The following is a 15,344-nucleotide window of genomic DNA, read 5'->3' as shown; positions in this document are numbered from 1 at the left end:
CTATATTTTTTTATGCTACTTATGAATCTAAACGAGCATAGTCACTCAGTTTAGTGTTCACAATTAAGCTATGGTAAATACCTAAAAATAATTTATTTCACCTAAGATAACTATTATTTTTCTACCTCCCACCCTAGACCCCCAATAATCAAAAGTAAAACAGTATGAAATAGCAAGCTAAATGTGCTCACGTATCATCTACTGGACTCACCCATGTTGAAAATAACGGTTGTTACATTTGGAGTGCAATATGAATCAACTATGGGTTTAGCTCTGTCAGGTTACTTGAGGAACAAAACAATGAAGGACCTCAATGAGAAAGTATCTTCTTTAAAGTGTGTGTTGGAGAAGTAGGAGCAGAAAATCAAGTCTTTCTTAATTGATCTTTTATATCTGGACTATGGTTTGCTTGGTTTCACATAGATTACTTTAAGCTCACTCTATCCTCAGGACTTTCATCGATGTAGCCTTCATCCGCTTGTTTCATAAGCTGTAAATCAAGGGGTTTAAGAAGGGAGTGACCACAGAATAGAACAAAGTAATAATATTCTGAATTGCACCTGTATTATCAGCCAACAGGGCCCCAAAGAATAAGCACACCACCGTCAGGTGTGATCCACAGGTGGAAAAGGCCTTCCGCCAGTCCACTGCTGAAAGGATTTTTAACACAGCTGTTAGCAAAAAGGTACAGGAGCCCAGGATGTACAGAAGAGTGAATAAGAGAATCAGGGAGCTCAGGATGTAGAAGACGTTCTCAGTGACAGGAGCTGGGGCACAGGACAGAGCTATCAGTGGGTCTATGTCACACACAAAGTGATTGATGATGCTGGGCCTACAGAACCGCAATTGAGAGCTACACGGTGGAGACAGGGTAACTAAGGAACCCAAACACCCAGCAAAGAGATATCAAGATAAAGCAGAGTTGTGGTGTCATGATGGCTGGGTAGTGCAGTGGGTGGCAGATAGCCCGATACTGATCATACGCCACGATACAGGCGAAAAATGTTTCAATTGTACCGAGAGAAGTAAAAAAATAGAACTGGAGGAAACAGCCAACAAACGAGATGGTTTTTGTTTCTGAGAAGAAATTGACTAGCACAGTGGGCCTAGTGGAGGTAATATAGCAGATTTCAAGGAAGGCAAAATTGCCTGGGAGAATATACACTGGGATATGCAGTCGTTTGTCCAACTTCACAGCACAGCTAACCTTTCCGCTATGGTACATATGTACATTCCAAAGAACAAGAAGAGGAAACTTTGCGTCTTCTGACCACACGGGAAGCTGAGTAGGATAAACTCCGTCACAGTGCTTGTGTCTGAATTGTCCATCAATCTCAGGGCTGCAGAGAAGACAGAAAATGACATTAAACAATTTTCTTTTTTCCTGAAAAACTTGGAGGAAACCTATGCAAGGTACATAAGTTAGCTATTTGGCAATTAGTTTGGAAGAACCCATCCATTCAGTCCTAGCTCTTATTTAAAACCACCAATCAACACTCTGAATGATCCCAAATTTCAATAAAATTAGTTTCATAATAATAGAATCTTTACATTACTTGAGCTTTCTCCATCATTGGGTTAGAGTTATTGAAAATCCTCTCTTCCCTTTGAAAGCTCAGAAGCATTACCCTCTATGAAAGGCTGCAAAGTGGTTATCAAGTTTGTATTTCTTTTTCCACCCACAGTTAATTATTTCTAATAGAACAGTTTTTAGTCTGAGTTAATTTTTTAACTAAAAATTAGAAGTGGAATAACTACTTTTTTTTTGACATCTCTCCCCAAGTGGAATGTCCTTGACATACTTCTCAGGTACTCTAGAACTGTGAATGTTCATTATGCACTTTGACTTGTTCACATCAGAATAAGTTTCTTTCATAACATATTAGTGATTTATGTCTCAGCATAACAACCAAGAGGAAAGTTCACAGTAATGTTTTTCTGGAGAGTAGAGTTAAAAGTCATCTCACAATATTCCTTGATTTGGATTTACCTCCTACTTTAAACTCCTCTAATTTGTGACTTGGTTCTCTACTACCTTTAACACATTTGTTTAAATGCAGTGTCTTAAATTACTTTACCGTTAATCTTTTATTGAGGTAAACAATTTGTTTCAAATTACATTGTTCTGCTATGAGGATTCCTTGTTCTGCTATTTACATATTGCAGATGATAGGTTTTGACATTTCTGCCTGAAATCCCAACTGCCCACCTGCAAGGAAATTCAGAATCTTCAGATGCTTGGAAAGGTAAATTATCAAAAGTAGCAGAGACAAACAAGGAAGCAAGCATAGCATCGCTATAAATGTTGCTGAAGGTCAATTCTATTGCTGAACAGAAAGCATACATTCTTTTCTTTCATTTTAATGATACACAAAACATTTATGAAAAAATATTCAGTAAGCCTTCTTAAATTCAAGGAGCTCCTTGAATATGGAGAGATCCGTGTCATGCTTGAACATTCACCTTAAATATAAGCCTCTCTAGTATTTACCTTCCTTATACTTTAGAACCCATAATTACGGTTTTGCTCAGGATTTCTCTTTAGTCCAGCTTTTCCTTTGTTTTTGCTGCTTGGTGAGTGGCACCACTCTCCATTCACCAATTCATTTATCATTTTCTAAAGCCAGAAACTTTTTTTAACTTTTATTTTATTTTTGGACATAAAATAAGTCTTAATAAAATTAAAAATACTAAGATCATAGAAAATATGTTCTTTGAAAACAATAACAGAAGAAAATTACAAAAATTAACAAATGTGTGGAAATTAAACAATACATTCCTAAATAAACAATGTGTAAAAAGAAAAATCACAGGGAAATCAGAGAGTACTTTGAGATTTAAAAAAAAAGCTCAACATATCAAAACTTATAGGATGCTGAGCTCGGAGTACTTAGGAGAAAATTTATAGTTATAAACACCTATATTAATAATAAGAAAAATCTCAAGCCAGTAATGTAAACTTCCACCTTAAGAAAATAGAAAGAGAAGAGCAAAGTAAACCAAAAGCAAATATAAATAGGAGACAACAAAGATTATAATAGCAATACATGAAATAGGGAATTAAAGAACAATAGAGAAAATTCCTTGTTAAATGTATAGTTTGCAAATATTCTCTCCCATTCTGTAGGTTGTCTTTTGGCTCTGTTGTTTGTTTCCTTTGCTATGCAGAGGATTTTTAGTTTTATATAATCCAATTTGTTTATTTTTCCTTTTGTTTCTTGAGCTTTTGGAGTCTTATTCATAAAGTCTTTGCTCAGTCCTACTTCCTGAAGTGTTTCCCCTATGTTTCTTTTAGCAACTTTATGGTTTTGGGTCTTATACTTAAGTCTTTAATACTTTTTGAGTTAATTTTATATATGGTAAGAGGTACAGGTCTAGTTTCATTCTTCTGCATGTAGACGTCCAACTTACCCAACATCGTTTATTGAAGAGGCAGTCTTTTCCCCAACGTATGTTCTTGTTACCTTTGTCAAAGATCAGTTGGCTGTAAGTTTGTTGGTTGATTTCTGGGTTTTCTATTCTGTTCCATTGGTCTGCCTGTCTGTTTTTATGCCAGTACCATGCCCTTTTGGTTACAGTAGCTTTGTAGTATACTTTGAATTCTGGAAGTGTTATGCCTCTGGCTTTATTTTTTTTGCTCCAGATTGCTGTAGCCATTATGGAAAACAGTATAGAGGTTTCTCGAAGAACTACAGATAGAATTACCATATGATCCAGCAGTCCCACTTCTGGGCATATACCCAAAGGAATGGAAATCATCATGTCAAAGGGATCCCATGTTCATTGTAGCTGTATTTACAATAGCTAAAATATGGAACCAACCTAAATGTCCATCAACAGATGATGGGATAAAGAAAATGTGGTTTATATACACAATGAAATACTACACAGCCATAAAAGGAATGAAATTCTGCCATTCACAGTAACATGCATGAGCTTGGAGAAAATTACATTAAATGAAATAAGCCAGACACGAAAGAGAAATACCACATGTCCTCACTCATAAGTGGGTGCTAAGAAAGAAGGAAAGAGAGAGAGAGAAAAAGAAAGAAAGAAAAGACCACAGTAACACATTAATCTTTCCAAAAGAGAGAACAAAATCTATGGTTATTAGAGATGGGAGGCGGGGATGGAGAGGAGATGGGGAGAGATTGGATAAGGGGCATAGAGAATAATTATGTTTGTAATAATGTATATGCTAATAATGATTTGATCAACATATATTGGACACTGATGATGGTAGTCAATTATGTATAATCAATTATGCTTCAATAAAAAATAAAATAAATAAGATTTAAGAAAGAAAAAAACCCCAAGAAAATCAACAAAACCAAAAGTTGATTCCTTAAAATGATCAACAAAATTTGCAGATCTTTATCTAGACTGACCAAGAAAAAAGAGAGAAGACAGTAATTACTAAAATCAGATATTAAGCAGGGGCATGGTAGAACAGTTGGTTCTTCTATTTGCTGGAGTGGGCTCTGAGGAGAGAGTTGCTCTCTTCTTTTTCAAGTCTCCACTGGTGACTCTCCTTGTGTCATTGTAGTTGAGTGTCTGGTGGGCTGCCTGCATTGTGGCTGTGGCTATTGCTGTGACATTGACTTGCTTTTGCAGCAGCCATGGCTGTGGCAGTGGCTGTGGTGAGCCTCTCACCTGGAAGTGGTGTTTTCAGTATGCTCCTTGCTTCTGGGTGGAGAGGCTGCCCTTGGCTCCTGCCTAGGACCCCAGAAACATGAGAGTCATTAAAGGCACCTGCTAATCCTGTCATGTCCCAAATTCATTCACCACCAAATCCTGTTGATTTTTCCTCCCCAAATTTTTCAAATCTGTCCAAGCACATAGAAGATCATTGTAAACAGTGGATGTTTTAATGTAAATGTTGGATAGTCCAGTAGTGGAGTTGAGCAGCTACACATGTGAATATAATGTAGAGAGAAAAATGGGCCTCTTCTAAGGAAGGATGGAGATAATCATTTTGGGAAAAATTCACATGATTTGGTGAGGAAGAAAGGGAACACTCACTCTAGCAATCTATGAGATCACATACCACAGGTGCATTAGGTTCACAACTGATTGACTCAGTGCAGTAATACTGAACTCAGTAGTCCTCTTTATCACATACTTAAAGGAAAATAAAGTCAAATTGCCTTGGGCTCAAATACTGTATGAGATACTGTGAGCCCTTGGGCAGGTTAACACTTATTTTGCAGAGGTCTTGTAAAAATAGGGTTGAAGTACAGTTGCCTAGTATGTATTCTAGTGCCTAGTACAGTTCCTGGAATATATTAGGACCTGAAAAAAATTATAGCTGCTATTGTTCATAATAATACCACGAAAAAATATAATTACAAAGTAACTAAGTATAAAATTTTTAGCATAATCATTAAAAAACCTAAGTGAAAAACAATGAATTTAAGTGAACCTAAAGGACTAGATTAAAAGTCAGTCAGTTCCAATATATCACACACCAAAGCTATGGGCAGTACTCTTTGGTTGCTCAGATTCATTTTCCTGACCTTTTTGCATATTCTGGCACTTAGTAACACACAGCTTTGTCTGATATAAAGGAAGAAAATGGAAAAGCACAGTAGTGTTAATAATGGAAGATGCAGAACATAAATTATTAAAGGAAGGACATTATATTACCTGGGATGTGCATAGAGTAATGGGAATAAGTTATTAAATTGAGGACATTCTAGACAGTGAGTAATTAGGCACAATATCAAAGAGTCTTCTAATTCGAAATTATGTAACTCATCAGATTTCTGAATAATGAGGCATTTCTTCATGAATCATCAGGCAATAAAATTTAAGGAAGCTTAATATTGCATTCTCTTTGTCACCTCTCCCCCAGGGTGATGGAGATGCAAAGGATAACTCAAAGCCCATTTCTTCTGAGCAGTGAGAAACCCCAAAGGGGTTAATCGCCTGGAACCCTCAAGAAAGAGGTATTCCTCCTCAGGAAATTAACCCTGAACTGGGGTTCTTTCTCAGTATTTATTCTCCAGGCCAGAAATTTACAGAAAAGGAACATAGGTGGAGTTATGGGTAAGTACAGTTTAACAATAGAAGCTGGTAACATTAGTGAAATAACAAAGTGGCATTTCATAATGCAATTTGCAAAAGGTTAAGTCAATCCACCAGCAAACGCTTGTTCTTAGCAAATAGTGTCTTTCCTTACAGCAATTTCCTCAGTATGTTTACATAACAATCAAGTAACTTTAGGTTAACCTGCACTGAGGACGTCTCTCCTTGAGCCTGCAATTTTGTTGTGTTACAATTCTTTATCTACAACAGAGACTTTAGCCCCGGGAAATTTTCCTGTCTTTTGCTACCTTAACATTTCTATAGGTAATTTTAAAAAGTTAGGCTAAGAGAAAGCCACTGCCAATATCATCCTGAATGGGGAAAAGCTGAAAGCTTTTCCTTTAAGAACAGGAGCTAGACAAGGATGCCCACTCTCACCACTCCTATTCAACATAGTGTTGGAAGTATTAGCCAGAGTAATCAGAGAAGAGAAGGAAATAAAGGGCATCCAGATTGGAAAAGATGAAGTCAAACTGTCCCTGTTTGCAGATGACATGATCCTATATATCGAACAACCTAAAGCCTCTACAAAAAACTCTTGGAGTTGATAAATGATTTCAGCACAGTAGCAGGATACAAAAACAGTAGCATTTCTTTTCTCCAATAGTGAACATGCAGAATGAGAAATCAAGAAAGCCTGCCCATTTACAATAGCCACCAAAAAAATAAAATACTTAGGAATTGAGTTAACCAAGGAGGTGAAAAATCTCTATCATGAGAACTACAAACCACTGCTGAGAGAAATTAGAGAGGATACAAGAAGATGGAAAGATATCCCATGCTCTTGGATTGGAAGAATCAACATAGTGAAAATGTCCATACTACCCAAAGCAATATACAAATTCAATGCAATGCCCATCAAAATTCCAAAGACATTTTTCTCAGAAATGGAAAAAACTATCCAGACATTTATAGGGAACAATAAAAGACCACACATAGCCAAAGCAATGCTGAGCAAAAAAATAAAGCTGGAGGCATAACACTACCTGACTTTAAGCTATACTACAAAGCTATAATAACCAAAACAGTATGGTACTGGCATAAAAACAGACACACTGATCAATGGAATAGAATAGAGAATCCAGAAATCAACCCACACACTTACTGCCATGTGATCTTTGACAAAAGCACCAAGCCTATTCACTGGGGAAGGGACTGCCTCTTCAGCAAATGGTGCTGGGAGAACTGGATATCCATATGCAGGAGAATGAAACTAGATCCATACCTCTCACCGTATACTAAAATCAACTCAAAAATGGATTAAGGATTTAAATATACACCCTGAAACAATAAAACTTCTTAAAGAAAACATAGGAGAAACACTTCAGGAAATAGGACTGGGCACAGACTTCATGAATACGACCCCCAAAGCATGGGCAACCAAAGGAAAAATAAACAAATGGGATTATATCAAACTAAAAAGCTTCTGCACAGCAAAAGAAACAATTAACAGAGTTAAAAGACAAGCAACAGAGTGGGAGAAAATATTTGCAAAATATACATCTGACAAAGGATTAATATCCAGAATATATAAGGAACTCAAACAACTTTACAAGACGAAAACAAGCAACCCAATTAAAAAATGGGCAAAAGAGCTAAGTAGGCATTTCTCTAAGGAAGATATCCAAATGGCCAACAGACATATGAAAAAATGCTCCACATCACTCAGCATCCGGGAAATGCAAATCAAAACCACATTGAGATACCATCTAACCCCAGTTAGGATGGCTAAAATCCAAAAGACTCTGAACGATAAATGCTGGCGAGGTTGCGGAGAAAAAGGAACTCTCATACATTGTTGGTGGGACTGCAAAATGGTGCTGCCTCTATGGAAAATGGTATGGAGGTTCCTCAAACAATTGCAGATAGATCTACCATACAACCCAGCTATCCCACTGTTGGGAATATACCCAGAGGAATGGAAATCATCAAGTCGAAGGTATACCTGTTCCCCAATGTTCATCGCAGCACTCTTTACAATAGCCAAGAGTTGGAACCAGCCCAAATGTCCATCATCAGATGAGTGGATATGGAAAATGTGGTACATCTACACAATGGAATACTACTCAGCTATAAAAACGAATGAAATACGGCCATTTGCAACAACATGGATGGACCTTGAGAGAATTATATTAAGTGAAACAAGTCAGGCACAGAAAGAGAAATACCACATGTTCTCACTTATTGGTGGGAGTTAAAAATTAATATATAAATTCACACACACACACACACACACACACACACAAAACTGGGGGGGGGGAGAAGATATAACAACCACAGTTACTTGAAGTTGATACACAAGCAAACAGAAAGGACATTGTTGGGGGGGAGGGGGCAGGGAGAAGGGAGGGAGGTTTTGGTGATGGGGCGCAATAATCAGCCACAATGTATATCGACAAAATAAAATTAATAAAATAAAATAAAATAAAATAAAATAAAATAAAATAAAATAAAAATAAGTAAAAATAAATAAATAAATAAAAATAAAAATCTATTCATTTTAATTGACAGCTATAAATTGGATGTGTTTATCCTGTACAACATGTTGTTTTGAAATACATACATGTTTTGGAGTGGCTAAAACTAGATAATTAACATATACATTACGTCACATGCTTATGAATTTTTTGTGGTAAGATGCAACTGATTTTTGTGTGTTAGTTTTGTATCCTTTAACTTGGCAGAATTCATTTATTAGCTTTAATTTTTTTTGGTATGTGTGTTACCATTAGGGACATATAAGATCATGGTCTGTTCATCTGTGAACAGATATAATTTTACTTCTTTTTTTCCAATTTGGATGCCCTTTTTTTTTTTTCTTGCCTAGTAGCTCTAGCTAGAATTTCAATAGTTTGTTGAATAGAAGTGGCAAAACAAACATACTTGGCTTGTTCCTAATCTAAGAGAAAAAGCTTTCAGTTTTGTTTTTTTTTTAACCATTTACTATGATAGTCACTGTGTGGTTTTTCATATATGACACTTATTATATTGGATTAATTTCCTTCTATTTCTAGTTTTTGAGTGTCTTTATTATAAAAGGGTGCTGAGTTTTGTCAAATGCCTTTTCTGCATCAATTGGGATGATCATGTGATTTTTTTCCCTTCATTCTGTTAATGTGTTGTATTACACTGATTTTCATAGGTCACACCCTTGCATTGCATGATTAAATTCCACTTTGTCATACATTTTTCAGGATTTTTGTGTATAGAAAAGAAATATTGGTTTGTAGTTTTCTTTCAGAGTCTTTGTCTGACTTTGGTATCAGAATAATGCCAGCCTCCAAGAGTGAATTTGTTTCCTCTTCTTCAATTTTTTGGAAAAGTTTGAGAAGGATTGTTGTTAATTCTTCTTTAAATGTTTCAGAGAATTCACCAGTGAAGCCAGCTGGTCCTAGGCTTTTCGTTGTTGGGAGGTTTTTGATTACTTACTTAATCTCTTTACAGGTTATAGTTCTATTCAGACCTTCTATTTCTTTGTGATTTATCTTGGGTAGTTGTGTATTTCTAAGGATTCATCCATTCCACCTAGATTATCCATTTTTTTGTACAATTGTTTATTATACTCTCATTATTTATTTATTTATTTTTGTAGTCTGTTTTGCTTTTATTTTTAATTTATTTTTAAATTTTACATCTCAAAATACATTGTAGTTGATTTTCATGCTCCTTTACCCATTCCTCTCCACTCATCCCCTCCCCCCCCATCATATCTGTTCACTTGACTTAAATAGTTCAAGGAGTTTTTGTGGTTATTCTGCCTTCTTCTCCCCCACACCTTTTTTTGTTTGTGTGTATATTTATTTATTTTTAGCTCCCACAAAAAAGTGAGAACATGTGGTATTTCTCTTTCTGTGCCTGACTTGTTTCACTTAATATAATTTTCTCTAAGTCCATCCATGTTGTTGCAAATAGTAGTATTTTGTTCTTTTTATAGCAGAGTAGTATTCCATTGTGGAGATGTACCATGGCTTCCTTACCCACTCATCAGATGATGGACATTTGGGCTGGTTCCAGCTCTTGGCTATTGTATATAGAGCTGCAATAAACATTGGAGTACAGGTATCCCTTCAACATGATGATTTCCATTCCTCTGAGTATATTCCCAGCAGTGGAATCACTGGGTCATATGGTAGATCTATCTATAATTGTTTGAGGAACCTCCATATCATTTTCCATAAAGGCTACACCATTTTGCAGACCCACCAACAGTGAATGAGAGTTCCTTTTTCTCCACAACCTCTCCAGCACTTATCATTCTCAGTCTTTTGGATGTTAGCTATCCTAACTGGAGTGAGATGGTATCTCAAAGTGGTCTTGATTTGCATTTCTGAGGTGCTGAGTGATGTTGAGCATTTTTTCATGTGTCTGTTGGCCATTCAAATATCTTCCTTTGAGAAATGTCTATTCAACTCCTTTGCACATTTTAAAATTGGGTTATTTGGTTTTTTGCTGTAAAGTTTTTTGAATTCCTGTATATTCTGGATATTAATCATTTGTCAGATGTATATTTTGCCAATATTTTCTCCCATTCTGTTGGTTTTTTTTTTTTAACTCTGTTGATTGTTTCTTTGGCTGGGAAGAAGCTTTTTAGTTTGACATAGTTCCATTTGTTTATTTTTCCTATAGCTGCCTATGCTTTTTGGGTCCTATTCATGAATTCTGTACCCTCTCCTACTTCCTGGAGTTTTCCCCCTATGTTTTCTTTAAGGAGTTTTATTGTTTCTGGAAGTATATTTAATTCTTTAATCCATTTTGAGTTGGTTTTGGTATATGGTGAAAGGTATGGGTCTAGTTTTATTCCATTACATATGAATATCCAATTTTCCCAGCACTATTTACTGAACAGGCAGTCTCTTCCCCAGTGTGAAGAATTGCTGCCTTTGTCTGAGATCAGATGGCTCTCAGCATATGGATTGATTTCTGGGTTCTCTGTTCTATTCCATTGATCCATGTGTCTATTTTTATGCCAGTATCATGCTGTTTTGTTTATTATAGCTTTGTAATATAGTTTCAAGTCAGGTAGTGTTATGCCTCCAGCTTTATTATTTTTGCTTAGGATAGATTTGGCTATTCATGGTGTTTTGTTATTCCATATAAACATGTGGATAGCTTTTTCCATCTCAGAGAAAAATGTCATTGGAATTTTGATAGGGATTGCATCGAATCTGTAGATCACTCTGGTTAATATATATATATTTTCAAAATGTTAATTCTTTTGATTGAAGAGCATGGGAAATCTTTCCATCTTCTTGTGTCCTCTTTAATTTCTCTCAACAGTGTTTTGTAGTTCTCTTCATAGAGATTTTTCACATCCTTGGTCAGCTTTATTCCTAAGTTTTTTTTTTTTTTTTGGTGGCTGTTGTAAATGGGCTAGCTTTCTTGATTTCTTTTTCTGCATGTTCACTGGTGGAGTATAGAAATGCTACTGATTTTTGTGTATTGATTTTGTATCCTGCAAATTTGCTGAAATCATTTACCAACTCTAGGAATTTTTTAAATAGAGGCTTTAGGCTGTTTGATATATAGGATCACATCATCCGCAAACAGGGACAGCTTGGCTTCATCCTTTCCAATCTATATGCCCTTTATTTCCTTCTCTTCTCCAATTGCTCTGGCTAGTGCTTCCAACACTATGTTGAATAGGAGTGGTGAAAGTGGGCATCCTTGTCTAGTTCCTGTTCTTATGGGAAAAGCTTTCAGATTTTCCCCATTCAAGATGATATTGGCAGCGGGCTTATCATATATGGCTTTAATTATGCTGAGATACTTTCCACCTATGCCTAACTTGTAGAGAGTCTTTATCATGAAAGGGTGTTGAATTTTGTCAAATGCTTTTTCAGAATCAATAGAGATGATCATGTGGTTTTTGTCTTTGCTTTTATTGATGTGGTGCATCACATTTATTGATTTGCATATGTTGAACCAACCTTGCATCCCTGGGATGAATCCCACTTGATCATGGTGTATACTTTTCTGTATGTGTTGTTGTATTCTTTTAGCTAGTATTTTATTGAGGACTTTTACATCTATATTCATCCAGGATATTGTCTTATAGTTTTCTATTTTTGATGCATCTTTGTCTGGTTTTGGTATCAGGGTGATATTTGCCTCATAGAATGAGTTGGGGAGAATGGCCTCTGTTTCAATCTTTTGGAACAGTTTGTAGAGAATTGGTATCAGTTCCTCTCTGAAGGTTTGGTGGAACTCTGCAGTGAACCCTGGGCTTTTCTTTGTTGGGAGCCTTCTGATAACTGCTTCAATCTCTTTTATTGTTATTGGTCTGTTCAGATTTTCTTTATCTTCTTGGCTCAGTTTTGGTAGTTTGTATGCATCCAGAAATGTATCCATTTCCTCCGGATTTTCAAATTTGTTGGCATATACATGTTTATAGTAGTCTCTAATGATTCCATGTATTTCTGAGGTGTCAGTTTTAATATCACCTTTTTCATTTCTAATTTTTGTTATTTGGGTCTTCTCTCTTCTTTTCTTAGTTAATCTTGGTAAAGGTTTGTCAATTTTATTTATCTTTTCAAAAAAACAACTTTTTGTTTCATTGATCTTTTGTATTGTTTTTTGGTTTCTATCTTATTTAGTTCTGTTCTGATCTTAATTATTTCTCTCCATCTGCTAACTTTAGGTTTGGATTGTTCTTGTTTTTCTAGATCTTTAATGTGAAGTTTTAGGTTATATTTGTGCCATCTTTCTGTCCTTGTGAAATAAGCATTTAATGTGATAAATTTCCCCCTTAATACTGCTTTTGCAGTATTCCACAGGTTTTGGTATGATGTGTCACTCTTTGCTTTTGTGTGTGTGTGTGTGTGTGTGTGTGTGTGTGTGTGTGTGTGTGTGTGTATCAGCAGTTTCTTCTTTTTTAAAATTATTTATCTTTATTTTATTTATTGAATCAAAATCAATTATACATGTTTTGGGGATTAACATTGAGATATGTTGATCAAATCAATATTATTAGCATATATATTACAAATTGTAATTATTCTTTATGCCCCTTGTCCAATGTCTCCACTCCCCTCTCTCCCTCCCTCCTCCCTCCTCTAATTATCCTAGATTTCTTCTCTCCTTCTGAAAGAATAATGGTTACTCCGTTAATTTGCTACCTAGTTGATCTTTCCAATGCTGAGAGGTGTGATCAGATCCCCCAGTAGTATCATAGAGCAGATGCTTCTTCTGTCACTCTGAAATGGGCTCTGTTGAGACAGACATCCTCTTCTTTTCTTTATCTCTGCTGGTGACTCTCCTTGTGCAAATGCACTCCAGTGGTTGAAGGGCCATCTGCGTGGTGATTTTGGTGTCTAGCCACTTTCATAGCAGCCATGGTTATGGTGGTGGCTGTGGTGGGCCACCCACATGAAGGTGATGTTTATGGTATGCTCCATGGCACTGGCAGTGTGCCTGGCTGTGGGGTGTCTCTGGTCCCCTTCTCCATGCCTCTGGTCCCTGGACAGGCCCTGACGTGCTAGCGCCATGTGCCTGGTTGTGGGAGGGAGGGTGCTCCCTGAATCCATGCCCCAGGACCCCAGGCAGGCCCCAAGGCACTGGCACGGTTGGCCTGGTTGTGGGAGGGTGGTCTGGTGCCCTTTTCCATGCCTCGGGTCCCTAAATGGGCCCCAAGGTGCTGGTGTGGTGTGCCTGATTGAGGGAGGCGGGTCTGGTCCCTGGCTCCCTGCCCTACGTTATCAGATGGGCGCCAAGGCACTGGTGTCGTGTGCCTCATTGTGGGAGGTGGAAGGGGGGCCTGATCCCCTTCTCCATGCCCTAGTTAGTTCCCTGGCCCCGAGGTGTTGGTGCAGCATTCCTGGTTTTGGGAGGGTGGCCCAGTCCCCTTCTCCATGCCCTGGGTCCCTGGGCAGGCCCCCAGGTGCTGGCATGGCTTGCCTCATTGTGGGAGGTTGGTCCTGTCCCCTTCTCCATGCCCTGGGTCCCCAGGCAAGCCCCGAGGCACTGGCATGGTGTGTCTGGTTGTGGGAGGGCAGTCTGGTCCCCTTCTCCATAGCCCAGGTTACTTGGTAGGCTCCGAAATGCTAGCACAGTGTGCCTGGTTGTGGGAAGGTCGTCTGGTCCCCTTCTCCATTCCCTGGGTCCCCAGTCAGGCCCTGAGGCACTGGTATGGCATTACTGGTTGTGGGAGGGGGGTCTGGTCTCCTTCTCCATGACTTGATTCCCCAGGTGGGCCCTGAGGTGCTGGCATGGTGTGTCTGATTGTGGGAGTGTGGTCCAGATGTGTCATTATTTTCATTAGTTTCAAGAAATTTTTTGTTTTCCTGTTTAATTTCTTCTTCGACCCACATGTCATTAAGTAGAATTTTGTTTAATTTCCATATGTTTATATAGTTTCCAGAGTTTTATTTGTTATTGATTTCTAATTTTAATCCATTGTGATCTGAAAAAATACATGGAGTAATTCTGATTTTTTTGAATTTGTTGAGACTTGCTTTGTGGCCTAACATATGCTCTATCCAGGAGAATGTTTCATGTGTTGATGAGAAGAATGAATATTCTGAGGTTGTTAGATGGAATGTTCTGTGGATATCTGCCAAATCCAATTGGTCTAAAGTATTGTTTAGATCTTGTGTTTCTCTGTTGATTTTTTGCCTAGATGATCTGTCCAGTGATAAGAGTAGGGTGTTCAAGTCCCCCGCTATTATGGTGTTAGTGTCTATCTCTTTCTTTAGATCTACTAGTGTTTGCTTTGTAAATCTGCGTGCTCTGACATTGGGTGCATATATATTTATGATTGTTATGTCTTCTTGATGGATAGATCCTTTTATCATTACATATTGGCCTTCTTTATCTCTTTTTATGTTTTTTTGCTTTAAAGTCTATTTTATCTGATATAAGAATAGCTTTTCCAGCTCGTTTTTCATTTCTATTTGCAAGATTTATCTTTTTCCATCCTTTCACATTTAGTCTGTCCGTGTCTTTACAGGTCAAGTGAGTCTCTTGAAGACACCATATTGTTGCATCCATCTTTTTAAGTTTTGAATGGGGAATTCAATCCCTTTACATTTAGAGTTATTATTGAAAGATGTTTATTTACTCCTAGCATTTTACTGATTTTTGTTTAGATGTCTTAAGTATCTTTTGTTTCTTTCTTTCTACATTTTCTGTTTGTCCTCTGTATTTGTTGGTTTCTTGGGGTGATGGATAAACTGTTTTATTTTCTCTTTTGTTAGCGTTTTTGTTTTGCTGGTAGATATTGTTCTTTCTTGTGTATTCATGGCAGTTATGGTTGTTTTTGT

At 37.2% G+C, this 15,344-nt stretch overlaps 1 pseudogene; it reads right to left on the bottom strand.

Moving 5' to 3' along the window:
• Positions 1-435: 435 nt before the first annotated feature.
• LOC134372652 (olfactory receptor 11H7-like) lies at positions 436-1,329 on the bottom strand (annotated as a pseudogene).
• Positions 1,330-15,344: the final 14,015 nt, after the last annotated feature.

This window comes from Cynocephalus volans, chromosome 3 (genome assembly GCF_027409185.1).
Source record: "Cynocephalus volans isolate mCynVol1 chromosome 3, mCynVol1.pri, whole genome shotgun sequence".
In the NCBI taxonomy this organism is placed as follows: domain Eukaryota; kingdom Metazoa; phylum Chordata; class Mammalia; order Dermoptera; family Cynocephalidae; genus Cynocephalus; species Cynocephalus volans.
This window is presented reverse-complemented; position numbering and strand designations above follow the sequence as displayed.